General features: G+C 41.7%; 1 protein-coding gene across 1 annotated transcript in view; it reads left to right on the top strand.

Moving 5' to 3' along the window:
• Nucleotides 1–19,197, top strand: part of RCL1 (RNA terminal phosphate cyclase like 1) — a 156,516-nt gene that overhangs the window by 88,039 nt on the left and 49,280 nt on the right. The window lies entirely within an intron of this gene.

Here is a 19,197-nt window from a genome sequence, read left to right as displayed (position 1 = left end):
AGACAATATAGACAAAATGTGGACATCCCCCTATTATGGGCTGAATTGTGTCCCCCTCAAAATTCTTATGTTGAAGTCCTCACCCCCAGTATCTCAGACTGTGACTGTTTGGACATAGGGTCTTTAAAAAGGGAATTGAATTAAAATGAGGCTGTTAGAGTGGGCCCTAATCCAGTCTGACTGGTGTCCCTAGAAGAAGAGGAAATTTAAACACGTAGAGACACACCAGGGATGCATTCATAGAGAAAAAGCCACGTGAGGACCCAGCAAGAGGTCCTTGTATCTGCAAGCCAAGGAGAGGGGTCTCAGAAGAAACCCCTAGACATCTCGATCTTGGATTTCTAGCCTCTAAAACTGAGAAAGTGCATTACTGTTGGTTAAGCCACCAGCTTGTGGTATTTTGTGATACAGCTAACAAACTAATACATACCCTTTACCCTTTATCCCACTGTTCTCTCCAGAGGTAACCACGACCGACGCTGTTCTTCCAGACTTACATCCTGTGCTTCTGCCGATGCAGAGTCATCCACAGGAAGTTTCTTTATACAGTTTATACAAATGGGATCATACTATAAATATTGCTCTGCGACTTGCTTTTTTCATTTAACTATATATCCAGACAGCTTTCCACATTAGTACGTCCTCCTGCATTCTCACCGAAGACTGTGCAGTCTTCCACTGTGTGAGTATATCCTGATTTATTTTCACCATTCCATTATTGATGAGCATTTACATTCTTTTCTTTTTTTTAAATAAACATCTTTGTACGTTTGGGGTTGAGCTTATATGCTAATACATCTGTAAGAAGAATCCCAGAATTAGAATTACTGGGTCAAAGGACATATTTTTTTTTTTAAGATTTTTATTTATTTATTTGAGAGAGAGAGTATGAGAGAGAGCACATGAGAGGGGGGAGGGTCAGAGGGAGAAGCAGACTCCCTGCCGAGCAGGGAGCCCGATGCGGGACTCAATCCTGGGACTCCAGGATCATGACCTGAGCCGAGGGCAGTCGCTTAACCAACTGAGCCACCCAGGCGCCCTCAAAGGACATATTTTAAAATTTGAAAGCTAGGGGTGTCTGGGTGGCTCAGTCGTTAAGTGTCTGCCTTCGGCTCAGGTCATCATCCCAGGGTCCTGGGATCGAGCCCCGCGTCGGGCTCCCTGCTCAGCAGGAAGCCTGCTTCTCCCTCTCCCACTCCCCCTGCTTGTGTTCCCTCTCTCGCTGTGTCTCTCTCTGTCAAATAAATAAATAAAATCTTAAAAAAAAAATAAATAAATAAATAAAATTTGAAAGCTATTGGTCAAGTTGCTTTCCATAAAGGCTTAACAGAGCTCCAGGCTTATTGACGTGTAAGAGACTCTCTGCTTCCCCATTTAAGCTTTTTGTTTCTTTTCTTATTTGAAAGTATGAGTATATGGAAATACATAGATAGATAATAGGCTTTAAAAAACTGGGATTGTACTGTATAAGTATTGTTTTGAAATCGCCCGTTAGTATTTTAGACATAAGCATTTTTGGTCATCACTTTCAGACTTTCTGTATAGAATCGTTCTTTCTGGGAGCTCTTGCCGGCATCATCTGCTCTTATTGCCAACTGTGGGTATTGGAACTTGGGGATTTGGTTGGACCAAACTAAACCTGCCCCTTAAGGGTCTGTCTCCTGGATGGAGGCAGAAATGAGAAAGCTCTTTCCCTGGAAATCAATGAACAGGTGGCTTTGCAATTGTTTGCTAAAGCATGCCTCTGAAAGTTAACTTCCATTTTTCTTTTGGAACCTTGTTAAATTTTTCAGTTGGCATTCCAACCCAGGAGGCTCAGTGAATGCTTGTGAAGTTGCACGGGGGTGTGTCTTAGTTTGCTCGGGCTGCCATAACAAAATATCACAAACTGGGACTTCCACAACAGCAGAAATGTATTTTCTCACAGTTCTGGGGAGGACGTCCGTGACCGGGGTGCCTGGGTGGTTGGTCTCTGGTGAGAGCTCTCCCTGCAGGTTGCCGTTGGCTGCCTTCTCGCGGTGTCCTCGCGTGACCTCTTCGTGGTGCACTGGTCTGTGTGTGTGGTGGGAGTGGGCTGGGAAGAGGAGCTCTTTATTAAAACTCTAATCTTATCAGATCAGGGTCCTACCCTGCTGACCTCATTTAACCTTAGTTACTTCCTTAGAGACCCTTTCTCCAAACACAGCCTCACTGTGGGTTAAGGCCTCAGCGTATAAATTCTAGGGGGACACAGACATTCAGTCCATAACAGAATGTGTCTGTAGTTAAGCCAGGAGTAGCCCTAAGAATTTTTTTCTAGTTGGATCTGAGGGACTTTGGCCCCAGGGGAGCTCCATAAAGTGAAAACAGATGACAGCTCTGGTAAGATAATGTCTCCTTTTACTGTCCCATTTAGAACACTATTCTGTAAAACTGTTAAGAAAAGATGACCAGAATATAAAGTGAAGTGAGAGCATTGATGTTCCTCAAGTATTGATTAATACTTGGGGAAAATGTAGCGCAATCAATCTAAGTCCAGTTTAAATCAATTATTTGTTGACCTCTTACTATGTGTAAGATACTGTCCAGTACGTTGGGGGAGGTAGAAAGAGGTCAGTGTAGTGGCTGCCTTCAAATGCTCATGCTTTAGTTCGGTGGTTACCAAACCTGGCATTAAGTCAACTGGGAAATAGTTTAAAATATTCACACTGGATACAGTCATATTGAAAACCTGTTTGTCGGGGCGCCTGGGTGGCTCAGTTGGTTAAGCGACTGCCTTCGGCTCAGGTCATGATCCTGGAGTCCCGGGATCGAAAACCTGTTTGTCAGTATCTACTAGAGGTAAACACATGGCTAGTCTTTGGCCCAGTGTATGTACCCAACAGAATGCATATGTATGTGCACCAAAGGCCATGTGTAAGAATGTTTATTGAGGCACCACTTGTAACAGCCCCAGTTTGGAAAGAACCTGCATGTCTCCCATCAGAACAGCAATAAGCATGAACAGGCCACAAATATAAACTTCACGAACTCACATGATGTTGAGCAAAGAAATCCAGACACGGAAAAGTAAATATTGTATAGTTCCATTTATACCAAGTTCAAAAAAAGTCAAAACCAATCTATGCTGTTCGAAGTCAAGATACTGGCCAGCCTTGGGGGGGAAGAGGCAGAGTCTCAAAAAAGAACATGAAGGGGATTCTAAACATGCGTGACTGTTCTGTTTCTTCGTATGATTGGGTACCTAGGTATGTTCATTATGTAAAAACTCTTCCAACCATACAGTTATGATTTTTACAGTTTCCCATATATATGCTGTTCGTCCTTTAAAAAATACAGATTTCTAAGCCTTATCTCAGGCTTACCAAATTAGAATATGTACCTAGTGTAACTGTCTATGTAAGGGGCTTAGGAATCTATGTTTGAAAAGCTCCCTGAGGATTCTGGTGCGTTTAGATTTGAGTTTTGGAGAACTGCTGCTTTTATGAGGACATTTTATTAGTTCTCCTTCCCAAGACCTTGTATCTCATTTGTACTGGGGAGGGATCTTTGTGGAGACCATTAATGCCCTAGGGCTTCATTATGGAGACCCTCCAAGTACTCCATTGGCAGCCTTCTAACACTGACCGCCATGGTCTGATCTGGTACCTGCTCAAAAAGAAACAGACTCTTCTCTGCTACATAAGGAGATGGATGGATCAAGAGGTGGATGTGGTCTAGTTTACTTAGGAGACTAGATTGTCATGTTTTTACATTAGTTTGTCATATTGGATCAAATGAGAGGAGTGCAGCTGTGAAGCAAATGGAATCAGAGGAATATACCAAGTATCTCATGAGGATTTTGCCTAAGTATTGACAAATCATGATCTGCAGACAGATTAGTTGTGTTACTCTGGTTTCTTATCACTCATGGAATCCTATTGAGCAAAGAAAGTAATAGATGTCCTTTCTGTGACTATGTTAAAGCAGTGAAAATATGACAATAGTCATGAATTAAAGAGGAAAAACATTATTTCACAATCGGAATACATTTAACTTCTTATTGATGAGAAAAAGATCTTTGGGTATCAAGGAGACACTGAACATCATTAGATTCCATTTGACTCTCTTTTTCCCTCTTTCTTTTCTCTGCTGAATTTTACCAGTGAGATGGTCACTAACCAACTATAGAGAATTACAGTCTGCAAATTCGAGTCTGACTAAAGTATCATAACTCTTGGATACAATTCTCCACTTTGAGGTAGAGAACCATAGTCAAGTGTTACTCAAACTTTTTGACTATGATCCTCCATAAGAAATATATTTCAGGGGTGCCTGGGTGGCTCAGTCAGTTAAGTGTCTGACTCTTGATTTCAGTTCAGGTCATGATCTCAGGATCATGGGATCAAGCCCCGAATCGGGCTCTGTGCTCAGCAGGGAGTCTGCTTGAGATTCTCTCTCTCCCTTTGCCTCTGCCCCTCCCCCCACTTGTGCGTGCTCTCTCTCTCAAATAAATAAATCTAAAGAAAAAGGAAATATATTTTACATTATGATCTAACATACACACACACACACACACCCTACACACACACCTGAAACAAAAAATTGATCAAAGGTACTTCTTACTATATGTGAGTAACTTTTTTATTCTTTATGTTCTACTATCCTATTTAATTTCTTTTTTTAAAAAAAGATTTTATTTATTTATTTGCCAGAGAGAGAAAAAGAGAGAGAGCCAGCACAAGCAGGGGGAGCAGAGGCAGAGGGAGAAGCAGGGAGCCCGATGCAGGACTCAATCCCAGGACCCTGGGATCATGACCTGAGCTGAAGGCAGATGCATAACTGACTGAGCCACCCAGGCATCCCATATCCTATTTAATTTCTTAAAGTTTAATGATTCTGGTTCATTAAATTGATTTTATTACCCACTAATGCTTGTGAGATGCACTTTGAAAAACACTAACTTAAACTGTATCCAGTACCACTCCAGAGGCAGAGAAGCTACTCAGCTACTTACCCAAAGGCACACAGAAAAGAATAAAAGAAGAGAGACCCATATTTCCTCACATCTATCGCTTTCCATCAAAATGCAGCTCAGTTATTTCTGAACCTAATTAATTTAGACAATTTGGACTCATCCCCATTCAGGCAGCTGTCATTCACTTTAGACTGAATTCACGCTCTTATAATTTAATAAATAGTCTGTAACTTGCAATTTATTGGGCCAGAGTTTTAGTGAAACCTATGGAAATGAAGTTTTTTTCAGGTCCTAGTCATGGGAGAGCATATATGGCAGACTGGTTGAGGGCTCAGGATTTAGAGCCACACAAAACGTGGTTATAAATCCCAGCTCCATCCCTTTCTAGTTTTTTGATTTGTGGGCAAGAAGCCGCTCTATGGCTCAACTTCCTCAGCTGTAAAATGGGGTAACAAGCACAACCTTACAGGGTTGTATGGATTGGGCGAGGTCAGTCATGTGAAGTATGTGTGGTAAGGACTCGATATATGTTGACATTATGATGAGGGTGGCCATTAGGGAAGTCTAGTCCAAGGGAACATGAGGCAGTCCTGTGGACAGAACCCTGAAGACCCAGGAGACACCAATGGAAACTACCTACAATTAAATATGAAAAGAGGGGACTCTACTTGGTTTCCACTGATTTCCAGGTTCCTGGGGCATGTATAAGATACTAACAAACTCTTACCTGAAAATTAGTTACGTTGATTGACAATAGAAATGAGAATTGCATTCAATTAACAAATGATAGATTTATTTATTATTTTTTGTCTTGTCTATTTTATTTTTTTTTATTAACATATAACTTATTATTTGTTTCAGAGGATACAGGTCTGTGACAAATGATAGATTTAATTGTGAGCTGGCATGTAAGGTCTCAGAAATAAAAATTCAGTATCAGTGCTCAACCCAGAATGGACTGGATATGGAGAGAGATTTGGCTTTCTTAAACAGGCAGATGGTAGCAGATGGCTCTCCTGTTGCAGTTACCTTTCAGGGCCAATGCTAGCAGGACATCAGCTGGCTGGAAGGCTCAGTCCTTTTGCTAAGAGCTCAACTCCTTCCCCTCTTCCTCTTACCTTATGACACTCGATTATAAGCACAAAACTGCGGAAGTGGCTGCCTGGAGTAGCTCTGTGTCCGGCTTCCTGTAGATGGAGAATCTCATCACAAACCTTCTGTAAGAATTTCAAACCAGGAACAGAATAGGTATTTCATAGACTCGCTGTATCTTTATCATTGGAAGGAGAATGCAAGCCTTAGAAAAGAGAGTCGTGCATAGGTGTGAGTGCTCTGAGCTTTTGTGCTCTGACACATTGTGGTAGGAGACCTGACTGCATCTATAGAAAATACTCAGCCTTGGTTGTTGGCACAAATTTCATGACAAGGAAAGAAGCGGATGATTCCAGTATTCCCAGTATGAGCAGTTTTGGACAAAGGCAGAAGTAGTCTGGGTAGGAATTAAAGTGAGTCCAGTGTGTGTGAACCTCCTTTTTCAGAAGTCAGTGACAGCGAGGTCAGCAGTGTGACTAGAGTGCCCCAATTCTTTTCATGCCTCAAGTCGCATTATCACTAACCCTGGTAACAATGCTGCCCCTCTTCAAATGCACCTGGGCATAGCTGATGGGGTCCTCTGCGCCCCCATCCATATCATGAGGGCTGAACTCTGCCCTCCCTGCATTGGATCTTTGTAAATGTTAGCTCAGAGAATCTTCACCACATCCTGGAAACTAGACTTTATTACCCCATTTTAAAGTCAAGGTAGTGAGGGTAAGTGACCCTTTAAAAGGAGAAATGCGGTTAGAAGCCAAACTTGGCAGAATCCAACCCCCAGATGAAGCCCAACAGGCCATGAGCACAGAGGTGGCAGAGTGAGATGTCTGTGTTCATATGCTACATCTCTTACTAGCTCAGGATCTTAGAACATTTTCTTAATCTTGGTTTTCCTCTCTGTAGGGTAGAAATCATAATAGCTACCTCGAAGCAAAGTTGGAACACGTGAGACAGTGCGTGAAAATAACTCAGCACGATGTTTGGCACATAGAAATGGCTCAACTGACATTACCTTTCATGCTCTTCATCTTCTCGGGGCTTTGGAAACTGAACTATATCCAAATTGCTGTGTTCAATCTCTAAGATCCCTTAAGCAGATCATTTCGGGTGTATTGCTGCTTGCTTTCTGGCTGTGGGCACATAATATTCTTTTTTCTTTTATTTAGAGAGAGCGAGCGAGTGAGCATATACACGCATGAGCAGGGTGGGGGGGGGTAGGAAGGAAAGGGAGAGAGAGAATCTTAAGCAGGCTCCATGCTAAGCACGGAGCCCGATGCAGGGCTCCGTCTCATAACCTTGAGATCATGACCTGAGCCAAAATCAAGAGTCTGACACTTAGCCAACTGAGCCACCCAGGTGCCCCTGTATTTTCTTTTTTAAGAGCATATTCACAAATCCTGGAATAGTGCTAGTATACAGTAGGTGCTCAAAAAAATTTAGAGTAAAATTTGTTGCTCATTCCATTCTTTTGTGGCCTAAAGACTTGGAGTGCTTGTTGGTGAACTGTGGTTTCTTCTTGCAAATCATCAAATTCTGTGTTATGACTCATACTAACAGGAAGACTGATGACGTATCTTCTTAGCAGTGACCAGAATGTGTTCTTTATTACTTAAAAGTGCAGATTCACCAACACTGAAATTGGATATGATCAAGTTTGAACGATGACAGAGGGAAGTGAAGCATTTTCGTAGAGGACTATGGTACAGCTTGCTCCCCACTCCCCTCTATAAACCAGAGGAGTGATTATAAGTATAGCAATAGTGATACAATGAACACCTGTTCTGAAAAATGTGTCTGCCTACATTGAAGATGCTGTCCAAGTGAGTTGCAATTACCTACCATTAGGAATAAATGCTCTGCATATTTTTTATGCAGAAAAAGATACAATATTTGGAAAAGTCGCTAATTAGATAAAACTGTCCCTGCCCCGTTCACCACACTACCCCTATGAGTTTTGGGGAGTTTGCTTTATTTATTTATTTTTTTAAAGATGTTATTTATTTATTTGACAGAGAGAGAGAGAACAAGTAGGCAGAGAGGCAGGCAGAGGGAGAGGGAGAAGCAGGCTTCCTGTGGAGCAGGGAGCCCGATGCGGGGCTTGATCCCAGGACCCCAGGATCATGACCTGAGCCGAAGGCAGCCGCTTAACCAACTGAGCCACCCAGGTGTCCCTGGGAGTTTGCTTTATTTACCGGAACTTTCATTACCTTCTGAGAATTTGAAACTGTGTTGCTATTGGAGTGGGCCAGGGGAGGAATGACATCACCAGGTTTCCCTTTCTCTTGAGAAGCCACTGAGTAATCTGGTTGTGTCCCTTTCAAGGAGGTTCCGTCTAAGAGCATTTTTCTCTTCGAGATTTTTGTTTCAAATACTCTAAGTTATTGCTTGGAATAAACCATCAAATCAGATATATGAAATAAAAACTGTCATGTCAAAGTATTTGATTTAGATCCAGCAGCGAAATTGGGGATTAAGATTTAAGATTTAGTATGTTGCCTTGTCCACACCCTTGTCTCCCCACCTTTTCCCATCACCCCATTCCTATGATTTTAGGCCAGAGGGGAGGAAAGTGGGAGAAAACACTGGAGTGTGGCCTTTCTACTCCCTCCCTTGTGTCTCAACCATAGTTCCCTAATACATTTTCTTTGCTGAGTGCCTACTTTGAAGGAGGCATTGTACAAACAGTATCTTATTTAATCCATTCAAGAACTCTCTATGGGAGCTGCTATTATTGTCCTTTTTCCTGATGAGAACACTAAGGTACAGAGATTATTAAGTGTGGAGCCTGATTTTAACCCATTTAGTTCCTAAATGTTCACTCTTTGACCACTTGTGACTTCTTCACTCCCACACCACAGAGGACACGGCCAAGTTAGACACGAAACCCAGGGCCTCCTCATCCTCCTCGTGCACCAGGCTTCATGGGAGAGAAAGGAGGATCTTCTGGTCTTAGGAAAGAGGAAAGGAAGGAGGGGGAGGGAAACAGAAGAGAAGAAAAGCAGACTACAGATGAAGCCAAAGAAAGAGTAAGGGGTATTAGGAGAATTTGTGAAGAATTGGAAAGGAAGAAGTAGAAGTCTACAAGGGGCACCTGATTGGCTTAGTCAGTTAAGCTCCTGACTGATCTCAGCTCAGGTCTTGATCTCAAGGGTTTTGAGATTGAGCCTTGATTTTGGCTCCACGCTTAGCAGGGAGTTTGCTTGAGATTCTCTCCCTCTTCCTCTGCCCCTCCTCCAATTTGTGCTCTCTCTCTCTCAGATAAATAAATCTTTTTTTTTTAAAGATGTCTCTTAACCATGCAATTATACAAATGAGTGAGAAAATTTCTGTACATTATATGGAGATATCTCTAGGATATAATTTAAATGAAAAAAGTAAGATGTGAGTACTGTTTACATGGTCTTTGTGTAAGAGGCATACATATACATCTCTATGTATGCCTTATATTTTCAAAGAATAAATCAAAATACAAATCAAAACAATAAAATTCTCTGTGGGAGAACAAGATTCAGGGCATTGGGCAGTGATAAACACAACTTTTGTGAAATTAATTTGTTACAGTTTTGATTTTGGAGCCATGTAAATGTTTTTACATTAAAACAGGAGGGGCGCCTGGGTGGCTCAGTCAGTTAAGCATCTGCCTTTGGCTCAGGTCATGATCTCAGGGTCCTGGGATCAAGCCCCATATCAGGCTCCCTACACAGTAAGAAGTCTGCTTGTCCTTCTCCCTCTGGCCCTCCCCACCCCCCAATCGTGCTGTCACTCACTCTCTCTCAAATAAATAAATAAAATCTTTAAAAAAATAAATTAAAAAGGAATACAAAGAAATCCCCAGAATTGGAAACAAATGGCCCTGTGTATCAACTATATATCAAGATGCTAAAACCACACAAAATCATTACTAGAAGTGACTTTAATATGCAGTATTTTGAGTTTACATCCATAATGTGGTATATCCAAAGAACAAAAACCCACAAAGAAATATTAAATTGCATTCAGTAGTCTTGCTGTTTTTATTTTTAAGATTAATTTATTTATTTCAGAGAACGACAGAGACAGAGAGAGTGAGCACATGCATGGGTGTGGTGAGGAGGGACAGAGGGAGAGGGAGAGAGAAACCCAAACAGACTCCCTGCAGAGCCCAGCTCAGGGCTCGATCTCACGACCCTTAGATCATGACCTGAGCTGAAACCAACAGTCAGATGCTTAACTGTGCCACCCAGGAGCCCTCTTGCTGTTTTATCTATCTATCTATCTATCTATCTATCTATCTATCTATCTATCCTATCTATTCTAGAAGATTTTATTTATTTGCTTTAGAAAGAGAGGGAGGGAGAAGGAGGGGGAAAGAATCTCAAGCAGACTCCGCACTGAGCGCAGAGCCTGCTGAGGGGCTTGATCTCACCACCCTGAGATCAGGACCTGAGCCGCAACCAAGATTGGTTGCTTAACAACTGAGCCACCCAGGTGCCCCCTTGCTATTTTAAATAATACTGATATTGCTAGTTTTAAACTATTATAGGTCTATTACAGGATAAAAAAATAAGTAATGATGTTAATGTTAGAACCAAGATTTTCAGTTTAGGAGAAAAGGGACATAGTAGTCTTTAACTTTGCAGTAGAAACACCAGTATAATTTATGATTTTTTTTTCTTTCAAAAACCAGTACATACTCCCTAATTCTGTCCTAACCTTCCTAACTCTGAAAAGACCTAAAAGCGCTAACAATGCAGTAGCAGTGAGCACCCAAGTATCCAAATTGTGGATTTTCAACTAAAAGTAACCTGGACTCTGGTCCCAGGGTCCTGGGATCAAGTCCCGCATCGGGCTCCCTGCTCGGCAGGAAGCCTGCTTCTCCCTCTCCCACTCCCCCTGTTTGTGTTCCTGCTCTCGCTGTGTCTCTGTCAAATAAATAAATGAAATCTTTAAAAAATAAATAAATAAATAAAAGTAACCTGGACTCCTTGGAAAAATGGCTGATTGCAGGTTTGGGATAAGAAATATATTAAGGTGAACCTGGCACATCTTACTGTACCAGAAAACAACCAGGCTATCAAAGACTAATGAGGAAAATCTAGACAGCAGAAAAAGAATAATAATTGTAATTCACCAAATCACATCAGATACATAAAATTAAATAAGAATTCAAAATATAGCAAACAAACCTCATTGCCTACCACTGGAGATTACCAGGGCACCAATTTACCTGCAAATTGATAAATTAAAAAGAAAGAATCAAGTATTTATCTTGCCTTTCAAACTTCGTTTCAGGGTAACCAAACAATTGATGGAAGTTCTTTTTTATTTTATTTTATTTATTTGAGAAAGAGAGCACAAGTGAGGGGTGGGCAGAGAGAGAGGGAGAAGCAGACTCCCCACTGAGCAGGGAGCCTAACACAGGGCTTGATCCCGGGACACTGAGATCATGACCTGAGCTGAAGGCAGACGCTTCACCGACTAAGCCATCCAGGCGCCCCTTGATGGAAGTTCTTAATGGGAGAAGTCCAATGAATAAATGCAGAAGGAACGATAGAAAATCACCAGTTTGTGACCCTACTGGAACTAAGCAGCATGTTGGCCAATGACTGTTAAAGAGAAAGCTTAGTGGAGGAGTTTATGATGGAGGGATCAATCTGATGCCACCTAAACCCTCTCATCACTTTGGCGTCCATAGGAGGAACAACCAGATATTACATGCTCCATGGTAGGATAGGAAATATACAGCATTACCTGAAGTATTCTTCTCTATTATATTAACACCTAATCAATCAACTGCTTTATCAGTCCTCCCACGCACACCCCGACACACACAAGCACGTGCGTGCGCACAAAGACCAGGAGGAAACACTTAGCCAAGTCCAAAATGTCAGTCAAATCTACAGGACAGATCTACAAGACAAATAACTCAGTCTTTAAAATGAATCTCTGACATGAAATGTAATATATACATAGTATGAGATGTCCCAAATAGGCAAATCTGTAAAGACAGAAAATAATTAGAGGTTGCCTCCAGCTGAGGTGGGAGGCTGGATTGGGAGATGTGCTATGTTGTGCATCCATCATCACTACCCATTTCCAGAACTTTCTTACTATCCCAAACACTCTATACCCATTAAACAATAACTCCACTTCCCACAGCCCTTGCTAACCTCTATTAAACTTTCTGTCTCTGAATTTGCTTATTATAGGTACCTCATATAAGATGAATCATACAGTATTTGTCCTTTCGTGTCAGATCATTTCACTTAACATAATGTTTTCAGGATGCATGCATGTTATAGCATGTATCAGAATTTCGTTCCTTTTTAGGGCTGAATAATATCCTGTCCTACGTATAGATCACATTTTGTTTATTCATTCATCTGTTGACGGACACTAGGTTGTTTCAGTCTTCTGGCTGTTGTGAGTCATGCTGCTGTGAGTATTGGTGTGTATCTGTTCAAGTCGCTGCTTTTACCTCCTCTGCTATATACATAGAAGTGGAATTGCTCGATCATAGAGTTCTGGGTTGAACTTTCGAAGGACAGCTGTACTGTTTTCTACAGCGGCTGGACCATTTTACATTCCATTTACAATGCACTAGAGTTTCAATTTCTCCACATTCTTACCAACCCTTGTTCTTTTCCATTAAATTTATTGTCTTTATTATAGCCATCCTCCTGTGTGTGAAGTTGTGTTTCATTGTGTTTTTGATTTGCGTTTCCCCAGTGACTAGTAACGTTGAGCATCTTTTCATTTACTCATTGCCCACTTGTGTATCTTTGGAGAAATGTCTATTCAAGTCCTTTGCCCAGTTTTTGTTGTTGTGGTTGAGTTGTAGAACTTTTTTTATATACTCTGGATACGAATCCCTTATCAGATCTATGATTTGCAGATATTTTTTCCAGCTCCTGATGAGGGCAGGATTCCCCCCCCCGCCCCCACCCCCACCCCCACCCCCGTCCCATCCCTGGAGTTTGTAATCCCTTCCCTTCTGGGTGCAGAGGTGGACGCCAGCAGTTGACTGGGGCAATGGGTTCACCTCTCAGGTACCAACATCTTCTCTGGGAGTTTCTATCTTCAGAAACTCTACTCTGAGTGTTTAACTCTGGAGCAAAAGCCGTAATCACTGTGAGAGAAAAGAGTTAGCTAGCTAGTTCTGCTTACATCGGTCAAGATGCTGTTGGCTGCAGCTACACAGCATTCAAATGAAACTGGCTTAAAGAATAAGGAAGTATCTTGTCTCACTGAGAGTGAACCCAACCAGAGGGTGGGCCCCAGAACTGGCTGGCTGAGAGGTTCAACCGTGTCATCAAAGGCCCCGATTCTGCCGGTTTCTCAGTTTTTCTGTATATGGTGTTGGTTTCATCCTACGGTTGGCTCCCCTCCCCTGTGTTATAGGTAGGCTGTTTTTCACACCAGGGCTGTGTACTTTCGCATTTCTACCCAGCAAATATTCCCCTATCTCATTGGCAAGGCCTGAGTGTCAGGCCCCTTCCTCAACAAATCACCAGCAAGGGATGTGAGGTTGCACTTAGGCCAATGTCTCCCACCCTTGAAGGTGAGAGGATTGGTCTTCCCAGAAGCATGTGCTCTACTTAGGGGAGGAGTGAAACAGAACTGTGATTTCCTTGGGAAGGAGGAGCATGTGAGTGCAGGTAGGTAATCAGTACAATTCACCACACCACTTAATCAGTCTCCAAGCTGGTGGCTCTCAGTCCACTCTTTCTACCCCATCCTGTTATCTCTAATCTTGAGTCATTCCACGGTTCTTTTGGGAAACTCATTTGGGGGAGGGGGAGGTGTCCTTTATACTGTCAGCCTGCTTTATGTCTTCCAGTAATTTTTCACTCTTCAGAGGGTCTGGCAACACCCTCCTTTCCATTCCGTGTTTGCCTGAAGTTATTTTTCTGTTTAGATTCCTTCTATCATTCTAACAGGATATTGAGAGCGAGAAGAAACACAGCCGTATTGAACTGGAGGTCAAAATGCCTCTAAATTATGGAGATTTTCCTATCTCTTACCACAATTATTTGACTTCAAACTCTCCATAGTAGGGCTTATTTGCATGTTGTCCATAGATTGTTGCTGGTCTGTCAACTATTGGTTGCTAGTCCACAACAAGGCAAATACAGAAAATTGGAATGAGCATTTAGAAAATCTTATTTAGAGTGTGACATTTCTGAGACATCAAACACATGATCAATGGACCCTTCTTTTTTTTTTTCTCAACTTTTTTAGAGATTGTATTTAATTATCTGGCAGAGAGAGAGAGAGAGCACACAACCAGGGGGAGTGGCAGGCAGAGGGAGAAGCAGGTTCCCCGCTGAGTAGAGAGCCTGATGTGGGATTCGATCCCAGGACCCCAGGATCATGACCTGAGCCGAAGGCAGACGCTTAACTGACTGAGCCACCCAGGTGTCCCTGGACTCCTGTTTTTGAACAGAGTAGAGACAACTTTAGGAGTTACTGAATTCACTTGGTGACTTGCATGTAGCATGAGCTGCCTACTGGTCATGTGTGGTCGGGCTACATCATAGTCCAGAACTGATTGGGAAAACAAAGCATCACACAGATAAACAAAATCTGGCTCTTTGTCACAGAAAGTTTAAGAAGACTGATCGACACAATACGAATATCCTCAATTTGGTAAATAAGTTTATTTATCCTATTCGTAGGTACCGACATGGCCATATTTTTCTCATCTATTAGGCAGACTGAAGATGTCTAATCATTTTGCCATGAATCATTTTGGTTGTTTTTCTCCCCTAAATGTTTTCTGGCCCAGTTATGCCATCTCAATGAAAGAAATGCCTCAGTGTAAAAAATCGTTAGGACCTCAGAGCTAGTGGAGTTTGGTGTGTTTTTTGTTTTTTATTTTTTTTTAAAGATTTATTTATTTATTTTAGAGAGAGAGAGTGGAGTGGGGAGGGGCAGAGGGAGAGGGAGAGAGAATCCCAAGCCAACTCTGCGCTGAGTGCGGAACCTGACATGGGGCTCGATCTCACGACCCTGAGATCACGACCTGAGCCGAAACCAAGAGTCTGTTGCTCAACTGACTGCACTACCCAGGCAGGCGCCTTGGGGGTTTGGTGTTTTCAACAGCAGAAAGTGTGGAACTGCCTCAGAGGGGAAGCGGTCTAGGCACCTTCTCCTAGATTTAAGTGCTAACTACGTAGGTGGACTCCTGAGACGCGACTTGCCATGATCTTACCATCCCCCTTCATCTCTGCCTTCAGCCTGCAAGCGGAGGCTCCAGCTCCTGAGCTCATCCCTCCTGCAGTCACGTTTCCCATTCTGCTTTCCTGTCTCTCCTTCAAGGTTACCCGGAACTGACCCAGATATTTCAGTCTGTTTCAACCTCTCCCCTTGGAATCTTCAGCTGTTTCCTGTTCCTCTCTGGGCACACTGCTGCATTGTCTTTTTCTGAACCACAGGTGTGGCTCCTCGTTCTCTCACATGGAACCAGGCAGCTATAAGATAATATTGATTAATATTTATTGCAAACCTCCTATGTACAAAGCTTTATGCTAGCTTCTTGACACATATTACCTCCCTACGAGGCAGATTTCTTATTTTCTTCACAGGGCCGTGCAGGGTCAGCCAGCCTGTAAGTGGCAGAGGCAGGATTTGAACCCAGATAGTTTTAGAATCCAGCTGTGGAGAGCTTTCTGTTCAGGTTTGGTAAAAGTACCGTATTTTTGTGACAAAGTAAGATTATACTCTCTGCTTTATTTTCAATACCTATATGAAAACATCTCATAATAGTCTTTCTGTTTGTTTGTTTGTACTGGTCTCTTTGTCCCGAGAAGCAAAAATTTCAGCTGAATTTTCTAAGAATCAAAGGGGCAGGGATGCCTGGGTGGCTCAGTCGGTGAGACTCGTGATTTTGGCTCAGGTCGTGATCTCAAGGTCATGAGATCAAGCCCCGAGGTGGGTTCCGAGATAAACAGGAAATCTGCTTGAGATTCCCTCTCTCCCTCTGCCCTCCCCCATCTTGCATGTGTGCATGCTCTCTCTCTCAAATAAATAAATAAATCTTAAAAAAAAAAAGAATCAGAGAGGCAGATTCTTTATAATTGATACCTTTGAGGCCACCATCTTATAAACATACTTTGATTCATAGTTTTGAGAGCACTTTCTGTCGTGTATCCCCATCCAGTTAGCACTCATCACTTGGAAGAGTTATACATAATTAATATATAAAATGTTAAGTAATCAATCTTGGTATTGACCCGTAGGATATAGCCAGCATTGAAACTTCCCCACTTTCTAAAATAAAAGAACCATTTCACGTACTCATTTCATGGTTAATATCGGTTCTTTATCCCTGATATAACTTGCTTGAGAATTTTAAGTGTGTGTTAAAAAAAATAGCTTGTGATAGAGAATCTTACTAACAGTTTTTGAAAACAAAAATAAATGTTCATTTGTTTTCTTTCTATATTTTTTGATAAGATGACTTTTCTTTTGTTGCTTTGGAAGAAAATTAATGACATCAGATATCTGTCCCTGTTTAACCTTCATTCCTGTGAATTACCAGATATTTAAAATTTTTAAAGTTCTTTCATCTGGGGCACCTGGGTGGCTCAGCTGGTTAAGCGTCTGCCTTCAGCTCTGGTCATGATCCTGGAGTCCTGGGATTGAGCCCTGCAGCAGGGAGTCTGCTTCTCGCTCTGCCCCTCACCCTGCTTGTGCTTTCTCACTCTCTCTGTCTCTCTCTTAAATAAATAAATAAAATCTTAAAAAAAAAATGATAAAGTTCTTTCATCTGAGGGAAGGGATAATGAATTTGGTATATTTCTTTGGATATTACCACCCCTCCTCCAACACAACACACAATCCTTTACATATCTATTAAATAGTGAAAAGGCAGAAATCTAAGGGAAAAAATATTAAGGAAAAGAACAAAAGATACTCTTCTTTAATTTCCCACTGAATTATCATTGGCCATGTCTAACACCATGTGGTTTCCTGTTGCAAAAGGAAGAGTCAAGGCAACTTTGGCTCCAGTTAGCCAAAGGAATTAGCTAGATCCTCATATATTTATGACCCCAACTTCTGAACTTTCTTGTGCCGATTTCTTGCGCCAATTTGGTAACTCAAAGAGAAAGTTACCTAGGATCTAAGATTATAGGAAAAAACACTTTGAAGGTCCAGTGAGATATTGGGAAATACTTCAACCTGGGAAGTGCAGTTAGTTCCAAATGAATTTGGACTTGAGAAATTAAACCAGGAGAAATAAAATGATCTGCAGATATGTTATCCTAAAAAGCTTAGTCATTTAGAATTTTTTTAATACCTAAAACTCTCTTTTCTCAAATTAAAATACAAAGGAAAGGTATCTCCAACTTAGATTCGGAGAAAATTGGCACAGAATATATCGATTTAAAAAATATGTAGGGGAACCTGGGTGGCTCAGTTGATTAAGCGTCTGCCTTTGGCTCAGGCCATGATCCCAGAGTCCTAGGATTGAGTCCCTCATCGGGCACCCTGTTCAGCGGGGAGTCTGCTTCTTCCTCTTCTCCTCCTCCCCCTGCTCATGCTCTCTCTCTCTCAAATAAATAAATAAAAATCTTTAAAAAAAATAAAATCGAAATACAACCCAACTGAGTATGAGGGTGAAGTCAGAGAAAGAATTACTGTCCAGTGAGCTATCATTGTTGTAAGTTGTTCTCAACAAGCTGTTGCACAAAATTCCAGGCCAGAGGAAGGCTTTAATAAGAAATTTGAACACACTCCTATTCTCTACAATTAGTACAGTCAGCTTTTCCTCCAAGGAAGTGTAGCAATACTTGTCTTTAAGTGAAATAAAAATATGTAGAACAGTGCCTAGCACAGAATCAGCATTCAAATTCCTTCCCCTTTCCAGTGGCAAATGGACAGTCTGGCCACTTTTCATCTTGTTAAAAGCTCTTGAACTTACAAAGTGCAGTGAAGGGAGTCTCTTTAGATGAGTGTAGCATCCTTCGGTTTTCTGGGGATACAGGTGATGGCCAGGTACCAAGAGAGATAATGTCTAAGTATTTTCCAGCCAGGCCCCGCACGGGGACCACGGCCTCTGATCTGAGGTGGTCAGCCTGTGGAGATCTATGCTGTGCTGCTTGCTAGAGCCAAAAGGCATCAGACTGCAGGTTTTAGTTGGTCCGTCATGGATTTTGTGGTTTTGTGCATGTGTGTACCTGCTCTGGGCCTGCTAGTTCTCCGTGTCATCTCTTTCCTTTTCAGCAAAGTTCTACATCTGTAGGGCACCCACTTTATACCAAGATCTGCATGCCACAGTGGGGTTACGAAGATGAATAAGAAGTGCTCCATCCCCTTGAGGAGTTCTGAGTCTGGGAACAGCCATCAGACATAGAAAGACATCACCCAGATTTTACAGTGTGGTGAGTGTCATAATCAGATGCTACCACAGGAATTTCAAACTCAAATTGGAGATCAATGATGCCTGAGGCAAAGCTGAAGGGAAGAATTTGAGTTGGTAACATTGGTGTGTGGGAGGGTGGGAGCGGAGCCTCAGTTTTCTTATTCATAAAATGATTACTAGTGCCTGCCTGGTAGGACTTTTGCAAGGACTAACTAAGATATGTATGTAAAGCACTTAGCAGAGTGGTCTTACATACTAAACACATAGGGAGTTGTTGTGGTAATAATGATGTTGTTGATGATGATGTCTTGAGTTAGAGGCAGGAGCTTGAACAAAGACAGAGAAGTCCTTTTAACACCTTGGATTCACACTCAATCCCAGGTGATCCCTTTTACTAAAATGAGAACCTAGAAATTAATCACCATGTTAGTAAAATGTTGTATGTGACCACGGTATAGTTAAAAGGCAAACTCTGCATCCCTTTCTAATATATACCCAAGATAGAATAAAGTCTAGCTCCAAATTCCAGAAAAACTGATGCAAAATACTAACTTGTTCTACAATTGTCCAAACCTTTATAGCCTCCCCCACACTTAACTTTATTATATGAGTTAAATAAGCCTTTTCCTGAGAATGAGAAGTGATAAGAAGGAAAGTAAAATGTTCCTTAAGTAAATGACTCTATATATTTGATTTTAGAAAGTTGCCAGTTACTTCTTTTTTTTTTATTTTTTTTATTTTTAAAGATTTTATTTATTTATTTGAGAGAGAGAATGAGAGACAGAGAGCACGAGAGGGAAGAGGGCAGAGGGAGAAGCAGACT

Source organism: Leptonychotes weddellii, chromosome 14 (assembly GCF_054177405.1).
Source record: "Leptonychotes weddellii isolate Sample4059 chromosome 14, ASM5417740v2, whole genome shotgun sequence".
NCBI classification, from domain to species: domain Eukaryota; kingdom Metazoa; phylum Chordata; class Mammalia; order Carnivora; family Phocidae; genus Leptonychotes; species Leptonychotes weddellii.
The sequence above is the reverse complement of the archived record's forward strand: the minus strand, read 5'-3'. Positions and strand labels throughout refer to the sequence as shown.